At 36.1% G+C, this 11037-nt stretch overlaps 1 long non-coding RNA gene across 1 annotated transcript; it reads right to left on the reverse strand.

The window, feature by feature from the left end:
- Positions 1-666: 666 nt before the first annotated feature.
- On the reverse strand, positions 667-10886 carry LOC140687010 (uncharacterized). The gene is made up of 3 exons (XR_012061007.1): positions 10780-10886; positions 6102-6223; positions 667-754 (listed from the first exon to the last, which is right to left on the reverse strand). It is a non-coding gene; the product is annotated as an uncharacterized lncRNA (long non-coding RNA).
- Between the last annotated feature and the right edge of the window lie 151 nt (positions 10887-11037).

Here is an 11037-nt window from a genome sequence, read left to right on the forward strand (position 1 = left end):
ATTTTATATACATGTGATGGCTTTGCTGTATTAACTCAGCAGCTTACAAGAAGGAATGCACTCTCAAAGAAGGAAATGATATAATTTAAAAAGACATTAATCTGCATAAAACAGCTGACTCTGCTATAAGTTCTGGCGAAAAGACTTAGAAATTTGATTTCATACTTGACTGGTATTTTTGCGATGGGAATTATTGTTAAGGTGATATATGATTCCAACAAACACAACATAGTTTTATTGTATTACAAAGTACTGTATTGATTTGCCAAAATTTTGTAATTGGAAAAGGAATTATCTTCTTTAGGTTTGTACTTCCAAAAGTCTTAACAATTTAGAAGGCTGTGTTATAGGCTGATTATGTTCACTGAGATCTACTCCTACATTTTGCACAACGCTAAACTTAAGCAGAGGAACAGCTGTTCACATCTTTCAACATTTTATATTTGCCTAACTTGTAAAATTGCCATGTGTCAAAAATCACACTTCTGTAATTGCTAAAGCACGAAATATCAGATTATTTTCATATAAGCACATTTTGAAGTAATTGAGACCACAAAACATTCTTTTCAAAAGGAAATGGGCATTATTTGACTTATAAATCGACTCCAGCATAAGTTCTAGGTATTTAATGCTGTAAATAATACAGTGTCACAGCTGGAGAAAAAGAATTGACTTAAGTTAATCACTAGATGCACTGTAGTGGCTTTTATTGATGGGAAATCCTTATTTCTGATTACTGATGGCCAAGCGCCATCTGGAAAACAATACAGTTAGTGAATTTTGTTTACTATTTCAGGGCATATAATTGACAACCATTAAATAGTATTTCTCATACTGGCAATTGTTGCATACACAGTATTTTGCTAATAGGCAATTAGCTTTTGCCTTTATTTTATTTTTTATTGAAGTATAGTCAGTTTACAATGTTGGGTCAATTTCTGGCATACAGCATAATGTTTCAGTCATACATAGACATACATATATTTGTTTTCATACTGTTTTTCATTATAGGTTACTACAAGATATTGAACATAGTTCCCTGTGCTATACAAAAGAAACTTGTTGTTTATCTATTTTATATATAGTAGTTAGTACATGCAAAGCTTGAGCTTCCAATTTATCCTTTCCCACCTTGCCTTTATTCTAGAATGCTTAATGCTAGCGATCAACGTACTGGTTTCCTATCAAAGAGAAAGTTAATTATGCATGCAAACCACAGAAATGGATACTAACCTATATGAAAAGTAGTGTTTTTTTCTACCCCGTGTGATCATCTCCATAGATACAGAAAAAGCGCTTGACAAAATTCAACATCCTTTCATGATAAGAACATTCAACAAACTAAGATATAAGGAAACTTCCTCAATCTGATAAAGGGCATCTATGAAAAACCCACAGCTTAAGATCATACGTAATGGTGAAAGGCTGAACGCTTTCTAAGACCAGGAACGAGACAAGGCTGTCTGTTCTCACCACTTCGGCTCAACCTTGTACTGGACGTTCTAGGCAGGGCAATCAGGGAAGAAAAACAGATAAAGAAAGGCATCCAGACTGGAAGGGAAAAATAAAAATTATCTTTACTTGCAGATGACATGATCTTGAATATAGAAAATCCTAAGAAATCCACAAAAAATTGGTAGAGCTAATAAAAGAGTTCAGCAAGGACACAAGACAAGCAATGAACAACCCAAAAGAAACGAACAATCCAAAAAGAATATATAGGAGTAAATTTAGCAAAAGAAGAGCAAGATTTATACACTGAAAACTACAGAACGTCATTGAAAGAAATTTAAGACCTAAGATAAGTGGAAAGACACATTCATAGATTAGAAGAGTTAATACTGTTAAGATACCAGTACTCCGATACTCTTCACTTGATCTACAGATTCAAAGCAATCCCTATCAAACACTCCAGCTGTTGTTTTTTCTCCAGAAATGGACAAGCTGTTCCTAAAATTCATATGGAAATTCAATGGACCCTGAATAGCCAAAACAATCTTGAAAAAGAACAAAATTGGACGGCTCACATTTCCTGATTCCAAAGGTTAATAAAAAGTAATAGAGATCAAGACTGTTGATACTGGCATAAAGATAAACATGTTAATCAATAGAATAGACTGGAAATTCAGAAATAAACCCATATGTATGTGGTCAATTGATTTTTCAAGGCTGCCAAGGTCATTCAGCAGGGAAGGACTAGTCTCTTCAACAAATAGTGCTGGGACAACTCAGTATCCACACACAAAGGAATGAAGCTGGGCCTCTACCTCCACATGACATACGAAAATTAACTCGAAATGAATCGTAGGCCTAAATGTAAGATCTGAAACTATAAAACTCTTAGCACTTTGAAAAACAGTTTGGCAGTTCCTCAAACAGTTACACACAGAGTTACCATATAACCCAGCAATTCCACTCCTAGGTATGTGCTGAAGAGAATTGAAAACGTATGTTCACACAAAAACTGGTAACAAATGTTCACGACAGTATTACTTGTAATTGCCAAAAGGTGGAAATAGTCCAAATGCCCATCAGCTCATGAAGGGATAAACAAAATGCAGTATTACATACAATGGGACGTTACTCAGCCATTAAAAGGAATGGATGAATCACGCTACAACGTGGATGAATTTTGAAAACATTATGCTAAGTGGAAGAAGCCAGACACAAAGGGCCACATACTGTGTGATTCCATTTATATGGAATGTCCAGAACAGGTAAATCCACAGGGACAGAAAGTAGATTAGTGGTTTTCAGAGGCTGTGGAATGGAGAGTGTCTACTAGTGTGTATGGGATTTCTTTTAGGGGTGATGAAATGTCCTATAATTGGTTATGCTGATGGGTATATAACTTTGTAAATATATTAAAAACCACTGGATTATCTGTAAAAGGATGAACTTTATGGTATGTGAATTATATCTTAATGAAAAATACATGTATAATATATTGCTTTGCTTAAGACTTATGAGTTCATTTGTAAAATCAACTTAAGTACGTTAAATGTTTGATTTTTTTTATTAAAAAATGTTTTTAGATCTTTTTTAGAGGGTAGGGGAGGTAATTAGGTTTATTTCTTTCTTTATTTCTAGAGGAGGTACTGGGGATTGAACCCAGGACCTCGTGCCTGCTAAGCGTGCACTCTACCACTTGAGCTATACCTTCCCTCTGATTTTTTTTTTTTAATTTTTGAAACAGGAGACTGGTTTTACAACACATTTCAACTAAACAAAATGTGGGTAGATACTTGTATTTGGAAAAAGTTCGTTTGTAGAATATGTGTAAGGTAAATGTGTTCTTAAAAAAAGTATTATGTTCTAATGATTATCTATTTATTTCTTAACACCTTTATTGTGGTATGGTTCCTGAACAGTAAACTACACATAGTTCAGATGCACAATTTGATGAATTTTGATAGATGTATATACCCATGAAACCACTACCACAATCAAGATAGCTAACATTTCTATCACAATGATCTGTTTCTTAAAAACAATTAAATAGGTCGAACAACCTAACAAACTTACAGTCCCCACGTCCTCTGGGAATTTTGTTGTATACATGATGGTGGGATTGAGGTTGCAAAGCAGAGAAAGTTGGCATAGTCTCGTGGTGCTCAGATTCTAGGACAATATTAGAGTTAAATATAAAAGTGGAGCAGAGCTAACCTGCAACTCCTGAATTCAATTCTTGACAAGATCAAAGAGATCAGTCCCTCCAAGACGGCAGCACTGAAAGTTAGGGTTTGGCCGAGGGCAGAGAGGTCTCCTTAATCCCATTTGAAAGGAGAGGTGAACTCAATCTAATTAAAGCTGCAGGCCATCCTCAGTCACCTGGGGGAACTGCAATGATCAGCCCCCTTCCCCAACATCCTGACAGGAAAGGGATTGCATCTCCTGAGAAATAATGAACAAATTATTATATATCAGCCTCTGCCTTTCTTTTATACATAATGTCCAGAACAAATGAAAAACTATGAGAAATATATGCAAAGAAGCAGAGAAATGTAACTTATACTCAAGAGAAAACAAAAGGTAGTTACTAGAAGTAGATTCACAGATGCATTGGTAGACAGAGAATTAAAAATACAATCACAAATATATTTAAAAATATGACTGTACTTCAATAAATAAATAAATAAATAATGTTGAAATCAGCTAAAAAATAAAATATATAGGAAAAGATCGGTAAAATCCATAGAAATGGAGAATTTCACAAGAGAAATGAAATCTCTTTTTAAAAACTGGAAATTCCAGAACTAAAAATTATACTGCTTGAAATAAAAATCTGTTGGATGAGTTTGAAAGCAAATTGAACAGACCCTGAAAATTAAGTCCAAACAGGGGGAAAAAAAATTGTAAAACCTATCTGATAAAGGACCTGAACCCAGAATATTTAAGAGTTCTTACAACTCAAAAATATGAAGAACAAAACCAGTAAGAACAAAACCAGTAAGAAAAGCTTTGAACAGATACTTTACCAAATAAAATACATGGATGGCAAATAAGCAAATGAGAAGATGCTCAAAGTAACTGGTCACTAGAGAAATGCAGATTAAGTTCACAATGAGATGTCAGTGGCTAAAATTAAAAACACTGATGGTATCTACTGCTGGTGAGGATGCAGAAAAACCAGAACTCTCAGACGTTGCTGGTAGAAATGAACTTTTGGCAGTTTCTTATAAAGCTAAACATATGCTTATCACGTGACCCAGCAATTCTGCTCCTAGAAATGTATTCAATAGAAATGAAAATATATATCATCACAATGATTTGTATATGAATGTGTAATATCCCAAAACCAAAAACAACCAAAATGTCCACTGACAGAAATATATATAAGCAAATTGTAGTATATTCCTGCAATGGAATACAAATGAGCAATAAAAAGAATAAAGTACAACTATATTCAACAGTATGGACAGACTTGGAAGGAATTAGGTTGAACAAAAGCAGTCAGATATGAAGAGCACATGTTGCATGATTCCATTTATTGAAGTTTAAGAACTGGAAAATGTGTCCTAGGGTGACAGAAAATGTGTCCTAGGGTGACAGAAAATGTAACACGGGTTGCCCATGGTTGGGAGGATTGATGGGGAAAGCTCCAAGGGAACTTTCTGGCGATATGAAAATGTACTGTATCTTGATTGGGGTGGTGGCAATATTGGTGTAAAATTTATTCAATTTCTTCAAATTGCATACTTAAGATTTGTGCATTTCACTTGTGTATAGATTTCATCTAAAAATTATCATGGCAGTTCCTTTTTCGTATTTTATCTTTTCTCTTATTTTTTTCAATGCTAATTAGTGGAATTATGTGGAGTCGGCTTGAAAATGCTGCTAATAAAGAAAATCTTAGAGAAGTATAAAATATGTGCTCTTGTCCTATATACAGCTGCAGAGATGCAGAAATCATTAAGGATCATAAGACTTTCTGGTAAAGTAGTAAATTGAGAGCATTTGCAAAGTATCAGTTCTGCATTCCTACCTGATGTGAGAGTTTGCACACATATGATCTTTGAGAAATGGTATTTGTTCAAATAAGTCTTTTAAGACACTTAGACTTCACTACATTCTGTGAACTGTAACAAATAATCCCTGAAATTCTGGTTATCTTATTTAATAATTTGTTGTCTTTGTAATAATGTTTAATTTGATGAAAGATATACATAATTAAGCTTCTTTTTGTTAAGTCAGGAAAGAATAATTGCCACTTTTTTTCCTTTCACTACCTGCAAAACTTTAACAAAATGCCAAATCGTTTGGATTTCTTATTCAGAGGACTGCAGAGTCTGAGTCTCATTTAAGTTTATCTGGCTAATGGATGGAAGCAGATAGGGGTTGATGGACTGGTTTGATGGAGTGGTCAAGAGGTTAACAGAGACAAAGAGCAAATGTTGAATGATTTAATTATTGAATGAGTAATTTAGTTGGTCAACCAGAGAGTAAGATGGCAGCTGGGAGTCCTAGATCTTGTAAGTTCAATTATGCATTATTTTTATTCATTAATTTTATCCAGCAAATATTTCAGTCCCACTCTGGTACCAAGTACTGTATCAATCAGGGACCAGTCAGGATAATGGAAACCAAAATTTATAACTTACCAAGACCTAGGAGCTCTAAATTGTATCTCCATATAGCTGGTGTTCAGAACCCCGAGGAAAGGGTGCCCTTGGGTGGTGCCCAGACTACTGGGGAGGCTGCATCATGCTGCTGGTGTTTAGACCTGGGAAGAGAGAGCTCTGGTCAGTCTGGGGTATGCTGGTTGCAAGTAGTTGGAGATAGGAGCCAAGTGTTTGCTGTTGCTTGAGAAATACAGACAATCCCTGGAAAACTCCAGTGAAGTCCTATTTCCTCTTTGTCCATCTTCCAAGGTCCCTTTAGTGCTTCCCATTGTCAGAAGTTAGAAGGAAGCCAGCTGGCAAGAGAAATAATAGACCTACCATGGTGGGATTGTGAAATTGATTTGATTACATCTTTGACCTTGAACTCAGTGCTGAGTACCTTGCCAAATGTGAATGGAATTCTGGTATCCCATTTCAGATAATCTAATTACCACTCATGGTTACTTGAAATGAAGTGCCTATTGAACCCAATGCCACGTGAAAAGAGGCTAAGGAAAACTAGAGGAATGGTGAGGTGAGCTGGCTATTTCTGACTGCACTGCAGAGTTACAGGAAGAAAGGGACTAGCTTGGGGCTTTAAATTCTCAGCTTAAGCCATGGTCAAAGAACCAGAGAAGTCTTAATGGTGGCTGTATGAGCTATCTATTGCTGTGTAACAAATTAGTCTAGAACTTATTGTCTTAAAATAATAATAAACACTTATCTCTCACAGTTTCTGAGGGTCTGGAATTCAGAAGTGGCTTATCTGGATAGTTCTGGCTGTCTCTGATAAAGTCTATTTTTTCCTTTCAGTTCTAGGGGTTTTTGCTTTATGTATTTCAAAACAATGTTTTTAGATGCATACACATTTCAGACAGTTATGTCTTCTTGGCTAGTTAATTCTTTTATCATTATATAACTCTCTCTTTATCCCTAATCATTTCCCCAGTTCTGAGGTCTATTTTGATTGATATAAATCTTACCTATCTAATCTAAATATAGCCAGTTCAGCTTTAAAAAAAATTGTGTTTGTGTGGTATATCTTTTCATCCTTTTAATTTTAATTTATCTATATCATTATTTTTCAAGTTGGTTTCTTGCAATCAGCATATAAATATTTTTTTTAATCCAACCTGACAATCTTTTTTTTTTTTTGGTAGGAACACTTACAGGTTATAGGATTCTTTGACTATTACATTTTTTGCAAATATTTTCTTTATGTTGCAAATATTTCTTCTGGCTTGCCACTTGCTTTGGTTAGAGTTTTAAAAATTATTATTTATAAAATTTACATAGAGTAAAACTGACTTCTTTTTCTACTTATAGTTATAGGTGTTTTAACACATTTATAGATTCATATAACCACCACCACATTGTATTTTACAAAGGAAAAGTTTTAATTTTGATGAAGTCTAATTTATCAACCATTTTTTTTTTTGATTGTGCTTTTGGTGTCACATCTAAGAACTCTTTGCTTAACCCAGGCCATGCAGATTTTCTTCTTTGTTTTCTTATAAACATTTTATTCTTTAACATTTTACATTTAGATTTATGACCCATTTTGAGTTAATTTTTCTATGGGTTTTGAGGTTTAGGTTGGGGTTTTATTTATTTGTTTATTTATTTAGGATACATGGATGTCTAATTGTTCCAACACCATTTGTTATAAAGACTATTTTTTCTTTATTAAATTGCCTTTTCATCTTTGTCAAAAAGCAGCTGGCTAGGAGGAGGGCATAGCTCAGTGGCAGAGTGAATGACTAGCATGCACGAGGTCCTGGATTCAATCCCCAGTACCCCCATTAAGAACGTAAATAAATAAACCTAATTACCCACCACCAAAAAAAAAAGCAATTGGCTAATATGTGGGTCTATTTCTGTACTCTATTCTGTTCCACTGATGTACATGCCCATCCCATCACCAATACCTCACCGTTCTTACAGGTCATAAAATTGGGTAATGTGTGTCTTCCAACTTTTTTTTTCAAAATTAACTTCTCTAGTCTTTTTGCCATTTCATATAAATTTTAGACTCAGCTTGTCTATTTCTACAAAAAATACTCTTGGAATTTTTATTGGAATTGTGTGAAATCAATAGATCCATTTGGGGAGAATTAACATCTTAACTGTGTCGAGTTATCCAACTCATGAGAGCACTATGTGTCTCCATTTATTTAGGTCTTCTTTGACTTCTTTAGCATTTTAGTTTTCAGCATACAGATCTTATACATATTTTGTTAGATTTGTAAGCTTTACATTAGATTTTCTTAGATTTATTTCCTTTTGGGATGAACTATTATAAATGGTACTTAAAAATATTTTGGTTTCCAGTTGTTCATTGGTAGTATGTAGAAATACAACTTAGTGTTTTAGGCCTTGTATCTTCAGATTTTGCTAAACTTAGTTCTTAGGAAGTTTTGTTTTTACTTTGTAGATTTGTTAGGGTTGTCTACATGGACAATGATCTCTTCTGAAATAGGAGCAGTTTTATCTCTTCCTTTCCAACCTGGACACATTTTACTTCTTGTCTGTATCCTTGTCTTCCTGCAATGACCAGAACTTGCATTTCAATGGTGAATAAGAGTGGTGAGGCTGGACCTCCTTGTCTTTTCTCCCTGATCTTAGGGAGAAAGCATGCATTATTTCACCATTAAGTAGTGTGAGCTGTGTTTTTTTTTGTTTTGTAGCTGCCTTGAATCATTTTAAGGAAGTTACCTTCTATTTTCAGTTTACTGAGATTTTTTTTTTTCTTTAAAACAAGAACGGATGTTGAATTTTTGTCAGATGCTTTCAGCATCATTTATATGATCTGGTACGATGAATTACACCGACTGATTTTTAAAACTGAGATAATTCACATACCTTAAAATTCACCATTTTAAAGTGTACAATTCAGTGGTTTCTGGTATGTTTGCAGAGTTGTGCAACCATTGCCACTAATTCCAGAATATTTTCTTCATTCCCCAAATGAATTCCATACCAGTTAGCAATCACCTTCCATCTGCCCTTCCCCCATCTATTTTCTGCCTCTATGAATTTGCCATTCTGGACATTTCACGTACACAGAATCATCAACATGTGAATTTTCATGTCTAGATTCTTAGCATAATGTTTTCAAGGTTCATCCCTGTTACAGCATGCATCAGTATTTTATTCCTTTTTATGGATGAATAATATTCTACTACATATATATACCAGATTTTGTTTATCTGTTCAGCAGTTGATGAACATTTGAATTTTCCCACTTTTTGGCTATTATGAATAATGTTGCTATGCACATTCATGTACAAGTTTCATTTCTCCTGCTTATATACCTGAGATTGGAATGGCTTGGTCATAACTCTATGTTTACCATTTTGAAGAACTGTCAAACTGTTTTGCACAGCAGCTACACCATTTTATATTTCCAAGCAGAGAATGTTTCCAATTTCTCCACATCCTCACCAACACATATTTTCTTTCGTTTAAAAAAAATTATGGCCATCCTTGTGGGTGTGAAGTGGTATTTCACTGTGGTTTTCCATGGATTTATTTTTAAAATACTGAGCCACTACTGCATTCCTGAGATAAACCCTACTTAGTCATAGTATATTATTCTTTTTAGATATTGCTAGAATGATAATGGTGTGTAATTTTTCTCTTCTTGTACTGTATCTGATACTGGCATTAGGGAGAGAATGACATAACCGTGTACTAAGGATACTTGCATCTTGTTAGGTGGAAGCATGAAGTTGTTAAGAGTTGTATGGAAGTCAAATATGGTAGCAAGGGGTGATGAGCCAAAGGGATGAACTGTGCTGGTTGCTCATGGTACCTCGGCCCCAAGCCCACTCCACTCCATTTTTTTTTTTCTGTGATAGTGTTGCTGGACCACTGAAAACTACATTTCTCAGACTTCCTTGCAACTGGCTTCCTGTTGAGGTAGGCCTGCTAACAGGGGCCAGCTGGGGAGGCTGGAACGTGAAAGAAGGGAAGGGGCTTTCTTCTGCCCTCAAGTCCAGCGGGAGCAGACTTTTAGCTCTAGCACTGGCTATTTTTGCATCTATCTTAGGAGTTTCAGCACCAAATGGAATCCAACCCTTCCCCCCAGCACACATCAAAAATCTGACCACTGGTCCTCTGAGGCACCTCCCTCCAAATCTCCAGCTGGTTTCCAAGCTGACCCCAGTGATCCCTCCTGGTCCGGGTATTTGGGCCATGTGTAGACACCTCCCACGCTGAGTCATCTCCACCGTGTGACCAGTGGAATATGGTGGACATGACCACATATAACTTCTGAGAGTAGGTCCTAAAAGGCAGTGGAGCTGCTGCTTTTCTCTCTTGGGATGCTCACCCCAGAGGATGCTGTGAGGACACTCCAGGAGCTCTGTAGAGAGGTCTGGAGAGGGACTAAGGCCTCTGCTCAACAGCCAGCATCCACCTGCGGCCATGTGCTTGAGCCACATACAAAGGAATTGGATCCTTGGAGGTGGACCCTCTGGCCCTAGTCAAGCCCTCAAAGGGTTGCAGCCCCAGTCAACATCTGACCACAAACTCAGGAGAAACCCCAGACCAAAACCACCCACCCAAGCTGCTCCCAAATTCTTGACAAAGAAGCTGTGAGCCATGAGTGATCAGTTATTTCAGGCCACCAAATTTAGGAGTGAATTGTTACCCACCACCAGACAACTAAACTAACCTCCTCTTTCCTAAAATGCCCCAGCCAAGGGGTGGCAGCTGCTTCCAGCAGTTCATCAAAAGGGTTATCTCAGTATCCACTTTTTGCCCTTCCACTGTGTCTGGACACCTGTGTAAACAATTCCCTGGGTTAAACACCCTGTGTCTAAAATAACTAGTGTGGTTTCTGTTTTCCTGATTACGTTTAGAAAAAAGAAGGCATGAAAGCCATCCATTCCCTAATACCTCTCGCTTTCCTCCTACTCCTCCCCCCTCCCAA

This window comes from Vicugna pacos, chromosome 18, assembly GCF_048564905.1.
Source record: "Vicugna pacos chromosome 18, VicPac4, whole genome shotgun sequence".
NCBI lineage: Eukaryota > Metazoa > Chordata > Mammalia > Artiodactyla > Camelidae > Vicugna > Vicugna pacos.